Raw genomic sequence first — 16,941 nt, 5'->3', positions numbered from 1 at the left:
TGTATGCCAATTGGAGTTTGTGGCAAAAGCAGGGCAGACAAAAAGTGCCATTAGGTTTTTGGACCAAAAAGTTACCCGAGGCTGGTGAGCGTTACTCACCTTTTGAAAAACAGTTGCTCGCTTGTTATTGGGCTCTGGTGGATACCGAGCAGTTGACCCTAGGCCATGCTGTGATTTTGAGGCCTGAAATTCCCATTATGCAGTGGGTTTTGAGTTCACCTAAGTCCCATCGAATTGGACATGCTCAGGAGGCTAGTGTGATTAAATGGAAATGGTACATTCAGGACAGGGCACGTGTGGGTCCGAAAGGTGTGGCGGTTTTACATGAGCGAGTGGCGCAGGCGCCCTCCAATGAGGCTGAAAGTGAGTGTTCGGTTCCCGTAGTGCAGGAGTCTCCCGTGAAGTGGGGTAAATCATTTGATGATCTGTCCGCGGAGGATAGAAAACATGTGTGGTTTACGGATGGTTCTGCGAAATTCATTGGTGACAAAAGACATTGGAAAGCTGTTTCATATAACCCGATTACACAGAAATTGTTGAGTACAACTGGAGATGGTAAGAGTAGCCAATATGCTGAACTCTATGCAGTTTACCAGGTTTTGAAACAGGAACTACCAGGTACATGTCATATTTTCACTGATTCCTGGTCCACTGCAAATGGACTAGCGGTGTGGTTACCTACGTGGCATTCTCATAATTGGGAATTGCATTCGAAAGAATTGTGGGGAAAAGAATTGTGGCAAGAAATTTGGGAGCTGCTCCCGCAGAGTACTGTAACAATCTTTCACGTGGATGCTCATACTCCAATTGACTCCCTTGACAAATTTTTTCATAATATTGCAGATGAACAGTCTAAAATTTCTGAGGCAGTGGTTGACATGCAAGATTCTGATTTGGCGGGATTGGCGAAGTGGGCCCATCAGAAAGCAGGACATTTTGGAGAGAAAGCCACTAGCAGGTGGGCTGCCGATAGAGGAATTCATATTCCCTTTTCTTTAATTAAAGATGTCATTCTACATTGTCCCATTTGCCAACATTCTAGGAAAAAAGAGGTGCCTCAGATTGTTCGAGGCCACTTACATCGAGGTAAATTGCCCGCCCAAATTTGGCAGATTGATTATATTGGTCCGCTCCCTATGAGCAGGAATTGTCAATATATTTGCACAGTGGTTGATACTTATAGTGGCCTTTTGGTCGCTTTCCCTTGCAAGAACGCTACCCAAGTGAACACAATTAAAACCCTGGAGCTCATTATTCTGTATTATGGTGTCCCATTCCAGATTCAATCAGACAATGCATCCCACTTTCGTGGAAGATTGGTGCAGGAATTCTGTACGGACAATAATATTGATTGGGTGTTTCATATTCCATATTATCCACAAGCTTTAGGATTGATTGAGAGAATGAATGGCTTGTTGAAAGAACAGTTGCGCAAGTTGACTGATGATCGTTACAGCCAGTGGAGAGATGTCCTACTTCAAGCTTTGTTAATTTTAAATAATCGTCCTTTGTTACATGCTGAATCTCCTTTAATGCGTTTGTTTCCTCCACATGTTGATGCAAAACCAAATTCTATAGCGAACACTGTCATGTATTGGGAAATTACCCCCGGTGCTTTGGCTCCATGTAGAGCAACCCCAGGTTCTGCAGGCCTCGACCTGCATGCATTAAATGATGCACAATTTCCAGGAAAAGATCGAATCATTGTTGAAACTGGCATTGGTGTTTCTATACCTGCCGGTAGTTTTGGATTAATTGCCCCTAGATCTGGCCTGGCCCTGAAAGGTGTACAAGTACTCGGAGGAGTGATTGACAGTGATTATCAGGGAGAGATTAAGATTCTCCTGCTTAATAGCAGTGAGACGGATTTGTTCATCAAAAAGTCTGACCGTGTTGCTCAGTTACTGATTATGCCTGTCTTCAGTGGTGAGATCAAAAAAGGCTCTGCTCCAACGTTGCTAACTGTGCGAGGACAAAAAGGCTTCGGATCGTCTGATCTTCCTGGAGCTAAAATATGGGTGCAATCGCCTAAAAATCCTCCTGAACAGGCTGATATTATTGCGACCGGTCATGACAACACCGTTTTGGTGATGAAGCCAGGGAAAGATGGCTGGGAAGCTGTCCCAGCTGATAAATGTTATTTACGAGAATGATTAAGGCCTGTGTTTGTATTCTTCCAGATCATTCTTTGGATTGCTGCTGCAGGATGTGTCGGCGCTGGACTCCTTTTGGCCTGCTACGCCGGGAGAGGAGAGGATCTACCGACGCCGGTTGATGGGATAATACGAGCCCCGCGGTCTGCGTGGGCTGCTTCGTCTAACTTTTGGATCACACTCGCGAAGCGGGTGACGAACTCTCCGCATTTTTGCCTTACCCCCATGAAGAGCGTTACTGACATTTTAGCGACCTGTCTGGTAGCTGTCCCTGCATCCACTGAAACGCTTCACCATATTTTTAATTTTTCTAATGCCCGACCTAATGTTATTCTGGGTGACTTTGCAGCTCTATTAATTCCAGAATTACTACTTTTAATATTAACCCTGGAGATCTTTGCTTCATAATGACCTGCAAACCTAAAGCTATTACCGAGTGCCTGCGGCTGAAGCTCCAAGCCGCTACTACCTTTTCATTTCATCAACGCTTGTTATGTTCAAAGAGACTTCCGGATTCATGTCTTTCAGTTAAGAATAATATGACCTGTAAACGTTTAGTAGTAGCCACTAGCCATTATCGTCCAATGTTATTGCCAGCTGGATGGCTCTTTTCCTGTGGGAATTCATCTTGGCCCTATATTCCCGCGAATATTTCTGGTGGCCCATGTGCCATCACTAGATTAAGTTTGCTAATGTTCTCCTCACATCCTACTTCACATTCCCGTATTGTACGTGATTCGATGTCATTGCATGAAGATTGTGACTCCTCTGTTCATCTCTATTCTAGATCGGAGTACCTTGGTTTAGCTTTTTCTATTATTGGAGTGCCTGCATTGGCCGTTTATAATGCCAAAACAATCGGCAAAATGGCGTGCTGGATGGTCAAATCGATTAATCAAACGTCTACTGTTTTATCAGATTTATTATTAGACTCCCAAGGTGAACGTAGAGCTATTTTGCAGAATCGTGCGGCTATCGATTACTTATTGTTGAAACATGGACATGAATGTTCTGATTTTGAAGGTCTATGCTGTTTTAATTTGTCTGACCATTCTAAAGCTATCCAATCCCACATTAACAAACTCCACGACTTGACTGCAGAAATTAGAGAACATATAGATCAGGGTTTCTTTGACTGGCTTTTTAACTGGCTCCCTGACATGCATTTAATACGACAAATTTTAGGGGGGGTTATTCTTACTATTTGTATCCTCATAGCTATTTGTTGCTTTATTCAGTGTATCCCTTCCCTGCTACAATTTCTTAGACTTAGTAAGGGTCGTAGATCAGTTAATTTTGTTTCATATTATTCGTCTACTGACGTTAGCTCCATTTAGTTTGTGGTTAATAGACTGGAGTCAAGGGGTGTAATGTTATGGCTGTCTTTTTGCTAGCTCTTTGGAGAAGGAGAATGATGGAGAGTGACTCCAGCCTATCACCCCCATAGCATAGGGATTAGGCCGATAGACAGGGACCCTGTCTTAAATATATAAGGGCATTTTCGTATTATTTTCCTTAGAGTAAGGCTTATGAATTTAAGTTAGGGGATAGATATATAAATATTAGTCATGATTCGCTCATTTGCTAACATGCTGAGCTGTTTTTCATGGAGCTATGCATATTATGGGCTCCGTAGGCCTTAAACGAGACAGACTCCATTTTGCTTTTTGCCCGATAGCTTGAGAAGGCCTTCTAGGTCAAGTGTAATGTTTTAGTTTCAAGCTGTTGTTCGCTTGGAGAGAACCGGTTCAGGCTGACCCTTATCGAAGGAATGTATTTTTCTCCACTCCGAAGACACAACTTCAGGCCGGCCGGCTGGGAAAGTGTCCTTGGTACGGGGAGGTACAAGAATTTGGTGGGCGGCAGGTTACTGGCCGTGAATTTCCATGAAGGAACGGGCTTTGATATTAGCAAAGGTGTTAGTCAGTTTGTCAGTTAGTCCGTAGGCGGCATCTAGCCGTTAGCATCTCCGCTATTATTCATCTTATGGTGGACAGTCGCCATCTTTGAAGTCCGAGAAAGATTTAAGACCGAAACTCTCTGAGAAAGACTGAACGAGAAGTAGCGCGGAGCGCACTGATACAGAGAGAGAGAGAGACGGTAGCTAATAATCAGCAAGGTTCCGGTGCCCTGGAAGCAAGCAGACGAGGTTGAGCCTAGCGGTGCAGACGTGTACTTGTGACGGCTGGGGTGTGACTGCAAGGAGAGCCAGGACACAGAGACGAGAAGGGAACCTAGATGACTGCCGAGTCCAGATTTCATATTAACCAGGTGATGTCCGTCCATTGCTCATAGATTGTGCACTCTAATCTTTACCTTTTTCTTTGCAAAAGTTATGCCGCATAGTAATGTGATTTGTGTTTATTGTTAATAAATACCCTAATTCATATAGAATTATCGTGTACCTGGTGCTTATGTTCAATCTTGGTAAACCGCACTTCTAGTCAGGAACTGTTTGGGTGAACGGATGAGAAATCCCGATCAGGTAAATGGTGATTGAATAAGGAGGGAGTGGGTGGACCTTCGATGTCAAGAGCAGGGAGTACACTATACAATCTGGAACCCTATTCAAAGTTATTATTGTAGTTCTATTCCAAGTAGACCACTGAGATAATACCCCAAATAATGGTTCATAGGAATGTGGTCGTCGTTGATATGCGGCGTTAGTGACAGCACTGGGTGGGAGACCAGTGTTAATACCCACTGGATTGTGGCTTGAGTAAGTGAGAGCGTTAGGAGGTCGAACTAACGTGTAGTTTCGCAGGATTGCGAACAGTTTGGAAAAGGGAGCATTGGGTTCTGCAGGCCCATGTGTAGACACACCGAATTGTGTGTCAGATCTGCCCTAGGGTAGAACGGTCTGGGTCGAGGTGACCGCGAGACCAACTGATGTGAATAAGATATTGTAGAAAATCCGTACATACATATATTGTCATTCCCCATCCTTAGGTGCGACCTGTATATTTACCTGTATATCTACTCATTGTGAATACGATCTGAGGAGGGAAGGTGAGTACGTTTTGGCTGGGTCATAGGGGCCCCTGGGGGCTGATCCCATCTAAACAGAAAATCCAGCCATTACACTATCACAACTTGAGATTGAATGGATGTCCCTTGTAAAGATTTCTGAGGATCCTCAGAGTGTCGATTACATTTCGTCACTCAACCTCAAGCCTTTATACAGGATTCAGCTAAAGTGGTACCGAACAAATGAAACCTTGCTGAGAACGCTCCATAAATAAATGAAACAGTCCTCATCTTAGCAAGTTCAAAGTATGTTTCCATATATTTCCAAAGGTTTTTTGTCAGAAGCCAGACTAAAAAAACTGCATAGCTGGGTTCCTCATCTTGCAACATGGTACAAAGGAACTTGTGGTCTATGTATGTCACTTTCAACAGCTCGGAGTGGAGGTTAGCTGGACGTGTGAGCCCACAGCAGCTGTATTCAATAATGATTTACGTGAGGAGTAAAAAGATGCTATGGCTTTAGTATTCAACAGACCTACTATGTGTGATGCATGGACAGAGTAAACTCTCCAAACAGAAGCCGAACAGAGAACATAATATGCAAAACGAAGAAGATGGGGCTTGAGGCAAACTTTTTCCCCATCCTGTGTCTGAAATCTTTAAGTCAGAAAGACCAGTGAAGAACCGATGCAGATTGGGCTACTCCATAAAAAGCTCCCAAAAGAGAGGGGATGGAAGTTGAGGATGTGTTTATATTGCAACAGGAACAGATATTGTATAAAAAACTGTCCTGCCTTGGGAATACTAAAAGTCCTCCTTTCATCTGCAAACTAGGGGGCAGATGGGTAGTCTTAATTATTAAAAAGTTTACATCTAAGATATAACACTTCTTACAGCTAGTACAAATCACTATTTTGCAAGGCCCAAAGACGATCACTGTTTTGATGGACAGTCGACAAGCCAGCAACTATTACCTGGATAGACAAAGCCCTGGTCAGTTTCCGAATACCTGTCCCGCACCAAAACAGACATACAACCACCGGAAACACCCGCCACAGCTGGGAAAGGATCACAGAAAAGGAGTGGGCTTCTGCCCTCTCTGGGTGCTGGCCAAGCACACCAGCAACTTGCCAAAAGCCATCAAGTATCTCAATACCTGGATCACCACATGCGCCGACGAACTGTCTCTCTTCAAGAGCAACCCAACGAAAAGAGCCCAACTGAAGGCCAGCTGGTACCCAAAGAAACTCAGGCTGATGAAACACCACTGCAAGTAACTGGAGCGCAAATGCAGAACAAGTCAAGAGACCGCAGATAAAGACGTCTTCAAATCAGGCATAAGAGGCCTCCACAAGCAGATATGGGGCACCACGTGCACAGCTCTTGCAGATTGCATTGTGCCAGCTACCAGCAGCAAGGAAATCTTCTCTATCATCAAAGATTTCACTGCTCCTCCTGCCGCCTACAGCAACAGCACCCCTTCACAAGACCTTTGCAACAAGCTCTCAGAATTCTTCTGCAACAAAGTCACCTCAATAGACAGTAAAAGAAAAGGGGTGACCCTGTGTCCCTCAGAACCTGGGTAATTAATGGTTAAACAAAAAGGTGGTTCTGTTGGGTAAGACAATATTGCTTTGACATTGCTATTAAAGCACTCGAGGGTGGAGGATCTCTGAAATACACAACTAACAGAAAACAATCTTTTAACAAATACATCATACAATCAAGTAGTTGTATTGTTTCTTCTTTATCTGAATTAAGACATTCAATGATTTCATACAATACATGAGAAGACTGCTTGAATGTGTGCTGAAGTGCAATTTAGTGACATATGTGTGTAGTGCTCAAAAGTTCAAAATATATACAGTGGATTCAATTACATGTATACAAATATATACACATGTTTTAGCGGCCAGCTACTGATTTATAGCCAAGGAGCCCTATTTTTCTTGGTGGAATCCTGGTGATGTTGGACCTAAGACAACCGTCGACGTTTCGACCCTGAGGTGCCCCAATCGGTGGTCAGGGCGGGTCTTTCTCAAGACAAGTGGTGGGTGGGGAATAACACAGACAGTCTGAAATTAAACAAGAGGCTGTGTATCGGAGAGACTGGGCGTTTAAAGAAAAAGCGGTTCTGTCGGGTAGGACTGATATTGCTTCAAAGTACATTAAACGTAATACAGAATAACCTCTCTCCACACACAAAGAAAAAGAAAAGAAAATCAGTACTCATTAAGTTTGTGCTCATTATTTATCAGAATTCCTTCATTCGGTTATGAGCTGTATCAAGAGAACTCAAAACATGTACAAAATACTGTTTTGTGACAGTTGTGCATAGTGAAAAAGTGACAAAGTGAGCAGTATATACAGTGTCAACAGAGTTGTAACTAAAATTATTTCTTTAGAGGAGGCCAGAGTTTTGTTTGAGTCCACAGTTTCATCCCTAGTGTGGAAACCGGGTCATTCTGGACCTAAGAAACGCGTCAACGTTTCGACCCTTCTGTGCCCCTGTTGTTGGTCACTGTGGGGTTGACACTGTATATACTGCTCAATTTGTCACTTTTTCACTATGCACAACTGTCATTAAACAGTATTTTGTACATGTTTTGAGTTCTCTTGATACAGCTCATAACTGAATGAAGGAATTCTGATAAATATTAAGCACAAACTTAATGAGTAGCGATTTTCTTTTCTTTTTCTTTGTGTGTGGAGAGAGGTTATTCTGTATTACATTTAATGTACTTTGAAGCAATATCAGTCCTGCCCGACAGAACCGCTTTTTCTATAAACCTCTAAACTACCCAGATTCTGAGGGACACAGGGTTACCCCATTGTTTGAACTGTCAGAGAGACTGGGGGCACTAAAAGTTGCACTTAAATTAGATGGGGGCTTGTGTACTCACTCTGTTTTCCAAGGCTGGGGGTCCTCAGCCTTCGCGAGTACAAGGCAGAGATCAATGTACCTGTGGGAGAGTGAGTATGTCAAGATTGTGTTGGCATTCCAATGAGGTAACTTGTTGGAATCTTACTTTAAGGAAACAGCATGCGTGGTGACCCAATAGTGCGTGAGGTATCATCTATTAGGTACAGTACGCCATGCGATTACGGGACAACTGCAGTTCAAACAAGGGGCTTAACAAATGTCATCTATTCAGTGCAAAGATCATTTAATCATGTGTGGGTGTAGGAGGGCAGATTGCTATGAACGAGTGGCTCGTGTTTGAAGCTCGGTGGGAGAGCGTGGCTGTCTGCGTTGGAGCCTGGGTGGTGGGGAATTGTCTGTTACTCCCTTTGCGGGTGGTAACAATATTGTGTGGTAATATTAGTCGGGCGGGTAGTAAAATGCGGGTGGCCCGTGGTAGGAATAAAGATGAGTGTGCCCTCTTGACTGTTGCTCCCACTACTTCAATCATGATAGGGCTGATCACCTGCATCGAACGGCCTAATGCAGTTACAGTGGAGTGAGCCCGTGTATCTAGGATCACGACCAAAGAGCGGGCAATGGTCGTCGTGCTCGGGGTTTAAAAAGGGGGAAGAGGCGGTGAAATAATAGAGTGCCTAGAGCTGGGAAGCGAGTGGTGCCCACAAGACAACGATCACGCAATTGGACCGTGCTCTTACACGTTTTGTTTAGGATGATTCCAGTCAACTAGTTAGGCAGAGGTACAGCATCCCATCCGTCTGCTGCATGAGATCATCGCAGCCGTCTCTTTCTATCCTCTGTATTCATCTATTCGGACAAGGACTAGCATATTGAGACTCCAAATGCTGCATCTCCTGTTCTAAGGCCTCTATGTCGTTTTTCTTTTCTTTTTTTATGACCTTTGATGAGAGAGATGGCCCGCCCACGTATGACTAGTTTATATGCCTCCCACAGAGTTAGCAGAGAGGAGACCGATGTCTCATTTTCCTGGAACTATTGCGTTGTTTGGTTAATAAGCCTTTTCTTGATATTAGGATTGAGAAGGAATCCCGGGTATATGGGATACAAATGACGCTGGGTGGGGCTGCGTGAACGAAACTCCGCCATAATCAGGGAGTGATTGGAGATCCCACTGGGCAGATGTGAAACTACTCCAAACCTCCCCATGTTGTCTGTTGCCATGATAATGCCGTCTATGCGTGAAAGGCTATTGTGCGCCCCCGAGTGAAAAGTATATTGTCTCTGGTGCGAGTTATGGAACCCCACACATCCAGTAAACTGTGTGCTTTTAAGGATTCAGCCAGGGGTGATCTGAGATGGTGCTGGGGTCGGGCGGGCGTAGGGTCCATTGCGTTGTTTATTGTTATGTTAAAGTTGCCCCCTAATATCACGTCCCCCTCTGGCAGCGTAAGTAGAAACTTGCCCAGGTCCTGAAGGGCTGATGAGTGTAGGGCAGGTGGGATATAGACAGTTACTAAATTAAGGAAATGACCTTCCCATAACATTGAAGTTTCGGCAAAGCAGGCCCTGTTCATCTTTGAAAGTACGGTGAACAACAAGAGGGAATTGCTTTCTTACGAGGATTCCCACCCCTCGGGACCCTGAGGTAAACTCTGAGTGCACTGGAAACTGAAACCCCCATCGGTCCAGTGCTTTAAAAGTGGACCCTGCTAAATGTGTTTCCTGCAACAGAGTGACTGCTGGGGCCTTCGTTTCAAGTATTGCAGCACTAACCCTCGCTTTATCTTGTCCCGCAGCCTATTGACATCCCATGAGAGGAACAACAACGTTGGTGTTGAAGTGCGCTGTGTCATTGGATCAGGTGAAGTCATACAGAGTGTGGGTCTCTGTCACAGACCGGATATCTGAGGTCAAGTGTAAATACGTTCCCGTAATGACTGTGTCTCAGTGTTTGCAGATCATTAACTATCATAACACTAACAACAAAAATAACTTCATGTCGCAGACATACATTATCTCTAGGAGAATATCCTACCCTTAGTCTTTGTGCGCACGGTTCAATGATGTAAGCATATATCTCAATCCTGTCGGGGAAAAATGATTGTTCTGAGATCACGACAACCCAAAAAAACACCAAAACACTTCCCACCACTCCGATGGATAATAGTTCCCCCCTCACTGCAACCCTGCCTCGTAGGTCTAAAACTACCCACATCCCCAACAGCAGAGCACCTATCAACCCAATAACTAGATACCAAATGTAGGGTTGCGTGATGTCAGCACCCAACAGCATCCTCCCCCGGGCCCGCAGTTTCTCCCTTACACCATTGAGGGGGGTTAGTACTATATTCGGAAGTCCATAGTCCACCCAGCTTTATGCCAGTCCATTGTGCTAAATAGCAAAGAAGAGCATATTATGTCCATAGAGAAACTCTCCCTGGCCTGCACCCCAAAGAAATGACAAGGAGATAACTACAGACCAGTAAAGTATATGAAGTATTTTCACTTCCCAGCATGTGCCGTGTCAATTCCAGGGCTTACAGAGCGGGAGCTTCTGGATCTCGATGCAGATCGTATCCTTTTGCCCACGCCAATTCGATGAGTACATGGAGCGTTGGCCAGCAGTTCTTAGGACTGCTTCCTCCCGCCAGCGATGTGCCCGGGAAGGGCCCTCATCTAGCCAGTGTTGGGCCTCCTCCGGTGTCATAAAGAACCAAGACTTGTCGACGTCCACAACCTTTAGCTTGGCGGGGAAGAACATCATGTACTGAAGCCCCCGTCTCTAAGAGCTAGTTTTATCCCTTCAAAGGAGCGCCTCTTTCGCTGTACCTTCAGAGTAAAGTCCGGGAAGAATCGGATCGTCGCATTTTCATATGGGAGGTCGCCACTGACCCTGGCCACTTGTAAAATTGCGTCCTGATCACGGAAATTCGCAATACACGCAATGATGGTCCGGGCGGTGCCCCAGGGTTAGTTTTGGGGATTGAGGCTCTGTGCGCCCTTTCCATGGAGAATAACGGCGAGAGTCTCTTAGGCTTAAGGTGATGCAGGATAAGGTCTTCAAGGAAGAGATCCACCCTGGGGCCTTCCACCCCTTCAGGTACCTCCACCACCCGGCTGTAGTTACGGCGGGCTGTCCCTTCCTGATCGTCCAGATGCAGAGCCATTTCTTTATGTTGGTGGACCAATTTTTGAACCCATTCCTTCAACTTACTCGCCATGGACTGCAGCTCCCCTATATGTTCCTCTGTTACATTGACTCTATCAGACGTTTTCCCTACGTCGGCTCTCATGAGGTTCATCTCAATCGTGACCTTGTAAATTATTGTTTCTAGATTTGTCCCCACTGCCTGTATAGCTGCCATGATTGAGCTAAGTGAAGGTTCTTCTGTGGTCATGTCTTCGCACAGTACTTCCTCCCCTGAGGGCAGCTGCCGCCGAACTGCATATTTATCCATTTTATCAGCCTGGACAGAGGCCGCAGCCCCCTTTGGCTTCGTCATGGTGTGGTTCGTCTCTGGGTACAGGCGTCAGGATATGGTCAGGGTTCTTCACCTCACACCTATCCAGTATCCACTCTCGTCCGAGAGGTCTCACTCTCCCTGTGTTGTGGGATGACTCGGTTAAGTAGGTGGATGGTGCAGGCCGACTCCCAGAACGCGTGCTGCGGACTCTCAGGCTACGTTAGTCGGGCAGTGAATTTTCCACAAGGGTGAGGTCGGGGGCGTAGAAGAAGATTAAAATGTGTTGGTATTTAACAGTAGTTCTATGCTTGTCTATTAGCATCTCCCTGATGCTCTCCAACATTTAGTCATAGCGATCCTCTGAAGCCTCCATCCGGGGGCCCAAATCTCAACTGGCTGTAATGGCCGCCGGAGGTCCGACATGAGGGTGGTTGCCCCTTGTGTTCTAGCCACAGTGGCCTTGTGGAGTCAAATAGATATCAGCTGCAGTGACCAGCAGTCCAATTGCATTTAGTGGCCGAACTTTCCTCCCCCCACCTCCGGAGTGATCAGGAGCAGGACTTACGGTTGTAGATTCAAGGGGGAAGACAGGAGAGGTCCTCCTCAGCTATTTCATAGCCCATGGGGCTGGGGGCGCACTCACGCCTCACCACAAGTGACCCAGGCGTTGCCGCTGATCAAGGCCTCCCGCCTCGGGTCTTCCCGGGTCTGGTTGCTCAGTGGACTAATGCGTCCATTGCAGGGGCCTGTGTTCGACCTCATGGTCACAGGTTCAAATCTCGGCGAATCCACTCAGCCTTTCATCCATCAGAAAAACAGTAACTCGCCAAGCAACTCACTAGAACACTATAAACAGGACACGTTACAACGCAAACTTTTACAACGCATGCCTTTACAACGTGGTTTTTACATCACAACATCCATTACAATGCATGATATTACAACACATGCCATCACAACGCATTTTTAGAAACTACACTTTCAACATATTCCATTACAACGCATACCATTACAACGCATAATACTTTTAGGGCAACAGTAGTGTAAGTGTTGGATAGTGTAGGGATAAAAATTACTATTCCCACTCCAGTGAGTTCAACGGTAGGGTAAGTGTTATGATTAGTGTAGGGGTAAAAATTACTATTTGCCATTACTTACCTTATAATACGTTGTATTGGCATGCGTTGTAGTGACATGCGTTGTAGTGAATGCGTTGTAGTGACATGCGTTGTAGTTAGTGACATGCGTTGTAGTGACATGCGTTGTAATGGCTGCATTGTAATGGCAAGCGATGTAACGGATGTTGCATTGTAATGACTGCGCTGTAAAGGTAGTGCGTTGTAAAGGTAGTGCGTTGTAATGGTTGTTTCCCGAAGACTATACATCTTCCAGAACTTGACTGCTACAACTCATTCTCAAACTTCCACACTGATCTCGCATCACTCCATACCTAATGGAGCTCCAATGACTGCCGATACACATACATGCTCAATTCAAATTCCTCACAGAAACATTCGGGCTCAGCATGACCGGTGCATCCACACCTGGCGCTGACCTGGGGGGTGGGCGCTGGATCTAAAAATACTAGATGAGTTTAAAAGCACCTGCTGTAGAGTTCCTTGTGTTTCCAACTGTTTTTAGTTAACAAAAAAAATGTCAAGATGTCTCTGTTGATTAATGCTCCTATTGGAAAGACAGAGGAATTTTGTCTGGAGGCAGTTCTGACTCATCGTAAACTAGCACAGCGGGTTAATATGTCTACTGAAAAAAATGTACACCATGCAGATCATAGAAATGTATTTTATGTGGATAGCTCAGTGGGTTACTACTTTTGTAACAGAGATGCATTTGTAACTTGCAGTTTATAGGTTATAATCCTAATATAGCAGAGAGACCTCATCAAAGTGGTGCACGCAAACTGCATAGTATATGTTAAAACGTAATGTTTTTGCACAGATTTTAATTATCTTAATATATCTAAAAAAAAGGTGTGTTTGGGTAGAAATACATTATTATTTTTAAAGTCAACCCCAACACTGATACGTTTTAAATCCTGAGTTTGTGCATCTCCAGAAAAAAACACACTCTCAAAATATGCTGCCAACTAGTATGGATGACATATGATTCCTACACCTTATAATCCTCATTCTTTTACATAAAATTTCCTATACATTGATTCACATATAAATTGTCTCTGTATAAAGTGTGTGATGTAAAGTGCTCTGACACCCTATGCTGATATGAGTAGCACTATAAAACAAATGAAATTAATGTGAGAGGAGGGATATGGAGAGATGAGGGGCACTGTAGAAAGTGTGGTCGTGAGGGAATTCATGGAGGTAGAGGTAGAGGTAATAGAGGGGGGGGGGCAAAAAAGATGGTTGCACCTGGTGCCACCACTGCTAAAGCCAGCCCTGTACAACTCTTGCCCCACTTAACAAGTGCATCTCTTACCATCAACCACCTAGACACATTTGCTCGCGAGGCTTCCTACTCATGCACACCCCATGCGTATAGAGAACTAGATCAGGGGGCAGGCGTGCTCTTAAATTGCTCCTAAAGCATGGAACAGACTCCTCTCTTGTTGAATTCTGCTGCAATCTGAAGACCAGGCTTTTCAATAATCCAAACTACCATGGGCAAGGCTAGACACACACCTGCTCATCGCCAGGATACCCCTGTGTATTATAGGGCACTTTACAAATGCACATAACATAACCACACCTACATCCCCAACAATATTGGGCACCTCAGCTAAAAACACATACATTGGAAAGATAAAAATATGGAATTATCATAAGAATATTGTCAACAAGTGTTGGCCGTGACATGGGTGGCAACTTCCGCAGTCCAGTCCTTAACTTGTTTTATAGCCCAAACCAAGAAAGATCACCTTCTCTCTGTAGCCTATGAAGAGTTTATCAACAAGCCTCAGCTATCACACTCATCGCTGGAGCGAGGATGCCTCATTTGTTATGGTATGAAGGTGTGTGTACATACAGGTCACTGCCTATAAGAGTACCTGAAGAATAAACTGTTACCACACATACCGGAATTATTAGGACACTCGAATGAGGAACAAACACATGTAACTGTTATAAGTGACTTGTGCCTTTCATTACTCTGGTGGTGTCTTCCCTGTTGCTCAGCTAGTATGTGTGCTAGAATGCCTGATGACCTCATGTAATGTTTGGGTGCATGGCTTGAGTGAGAGTAGCAGCTGATGGCAGGCAGGCTGAGCGACAGGGAGGTCGCTCCTGGTGGGGTTTACATTTCCATCTACTCACCTTCTTATCCTGAACTTAACCTGGAACTTAAGCATAAATAGAGCTATCCTGTTTTGTATAGCTGGCTCCTGGACTTTCTGTGTACAACATTAACCTTATAATATTCTATGGTATTTCGTGTAGCGTACCTTCTGCCACTGGCGTGGCCTCGTAGCGCTTTTACGAGTCGTGTGAATTTCCACCCGGTTCTGGATTTTCCAACCACGCCTTAGGAGCTGTGCTGGCAACTCAGTAACTGAGGTGCGGGACTCACTTGTGCTGAGGCGGAAGGATCGCTGAACGTAGCCACAGCCGGTGGGATCCACGCGCCACGTCACTTTTCCAACACCCGCTCGGGACGTACACCCATGCACAGCAGTGTGACCTCAAATGCCACCCGGTCATGCCGCCGGAGGACGAGAGCCTCTCTGCATCCGAAGACAGAGCCAGGGAGCAGGAACAGCACGACGAGGAGCGCCTAGGCGAGTCCTGGGAGGAGCCTGCCGCAGGTGGGAGTCAGGGCAAAGGCATGTTTGCTCTCCAGTGGCATGTGATAGGAACTGGTTCACCTGCTTCACTACTCAAAGACACGCACAAAACTCCCACGTTACTCCACACAAAACGACCGTAGTTATTTATTATTCAGTAACAATGACACACATGCTCCCTCGCAGCTATCAACTGACTGCAACAGCCCCCTGTCCAGAAGGTAAACGGCAGCTGGTGCTATGTTTTTTTTTTTGGTTAGCTGACAGCGCTGTGCGCGTGGAAGAGACGTACTTGTGATCGGAAACATGAAACTACAAGCCCCAAGGTGCTTTGTGCTGGTAGGTAAAAACCGAGATTGAAAGTCTTTCCGTCCCCTGACTTGAAAGTTCCCAGCAATGCACAACTGTTAAAGGTTACTATGAGATAATGCGCTAAAACGGCAGCAGAAGTTTGAATAAAACCAATCCTCTGTACAACTTCAGCAAAGTCCGTGTTTTGTGTCACTTCACGACTCCAAGTAATCCCAAGAGTAAACTGATGCGTGAACTCTGAAGAATATCCTACCTCCCGCGGCGTAGCCCTCAGTCCCTGTTCCTCGCTCACTCACCCTACAAGATAAAAAGGTTTTGTTTCAGTGTAATGTATTCAGGAATGTTCGCTCGCGGCCAATCATAAATATGAAATGATCAAATGGTCCCTGAGCCATCTCCACCTAAATTAATACATCTGTCAGGCTTGCACACCGGACAACAAGTTTGGGCGAAGTAGATATTGGAGCAATCCCCTCGCCGCACCGAAATTAAGAGATATCTTGATGCAAGCCACGAAAGCATGGGTGTTGGACACAGAGCGATGTACTAATATCAGCCTCACCCTCCGACGCCACGCGTGACACCTCGAGCCACCCTGGATGTTCGGCCAACAGCAGTTTGCTTTCTTGGCTTTTAGTTTCACTTTTGGTGTTCTATGTATGGACCACTCAGAATCAGCTTAAATAGTATCATTTTTTGCAAAAGCCGAAAGTGGCTTGCAGTGTTGCTGTGGATAACCACACAAGGGTACACACTGACCGTATGTTCTACCATAGCAATTGTGTCTGCAAAGTGGGTATAAAACACAGCACTATAGATCTGTAGAATGCATTACAACATATAGAGCCACAAGTGTGTGCTGATCAAGAAGGTACCAACATAGATAGTAAACCTTTGCCTGCCAATACACTGCACCACAACTCTGTGCAATTGTTGGTCATAGCAGCACGTGGCAATACAGGTGTGTGTGTGAAGTGTGCACACTAAAAATAAGGCACACTCAACTAGATTTTGCTGAGAATATTCATAACCATTAAGGCTAATGGGGTAACCCAGTAACCCTCAGAACCTGGGTATGTCGGGAGTCACGTGTACTTAGTCTCAAATGTACTTTAATACATGTCATGAAAATAACATTACTCAATAATGAAGGAAACACACAAACACATAGACGGTACAATGAATTAAGGGAATGAGTTCCTTTTCACTCTAGAGATGAATCAGTCAAAATGTATATGGCTGTCCGACACAATAAAGCCCATAGGACTGTAAAGCAATTAGTGACTGATCGTGTTTAGTGACATGGTGCTGTACAAAAATAATAACATATAAAACATATATTTATACAAATGGACAAAAATGTATACAAAGTTGTCCAACATTAGATGCATAAACCACAGCAGGGTA

The 16,941-nt window shown here is 45.0% G+C and overlaps 1 protein-coding gene across 3 annotated transcripts in view; it reads right to left on the bottom strand.

Moving 5' to 3' along the window:
- Positions 1–15,268, bottom strand: part of LOC147679746 (synergin gamma-like) — a 131,311-nt gene extending 116,043 nt beyond the window's left edge. The window contains exon 1 of one of the 3 annotated variants that reach the window (XM_086943305.1): positions 15,009–15,268. The gene's annotated coding sequence lies outside the window, so the exon portion shown is untranslated. Of the gene's footprint in view, positions 1–14,883 lie in introns of all 3 variants that reach the window. The other 2 variants (XM_086943304.1, XM_086943306.1) reach the window with 2 other exon arrangements.
- Positions 15,269–16,941: the final 1,673 nt, after the last annotated feature.

This window comes from Lissotriton vulgaris, chromosome 11, assembly GCF_964263255.1.
Source record: "Lissotriton vulgaris chromosome 11, aLisVul1.2, whole genome shotgun sequence".
Classification (NCBI taxonomy): domain Eukaryota; kingdom Metazoa; phylum Chordata; class Amphibia; order Caudata; family Salamandridae; genus Lissotriton; species Lissotriton vulgaris.
This window is presented reverse-complemented; position numbering and strand designations above follow the sequence as displayed.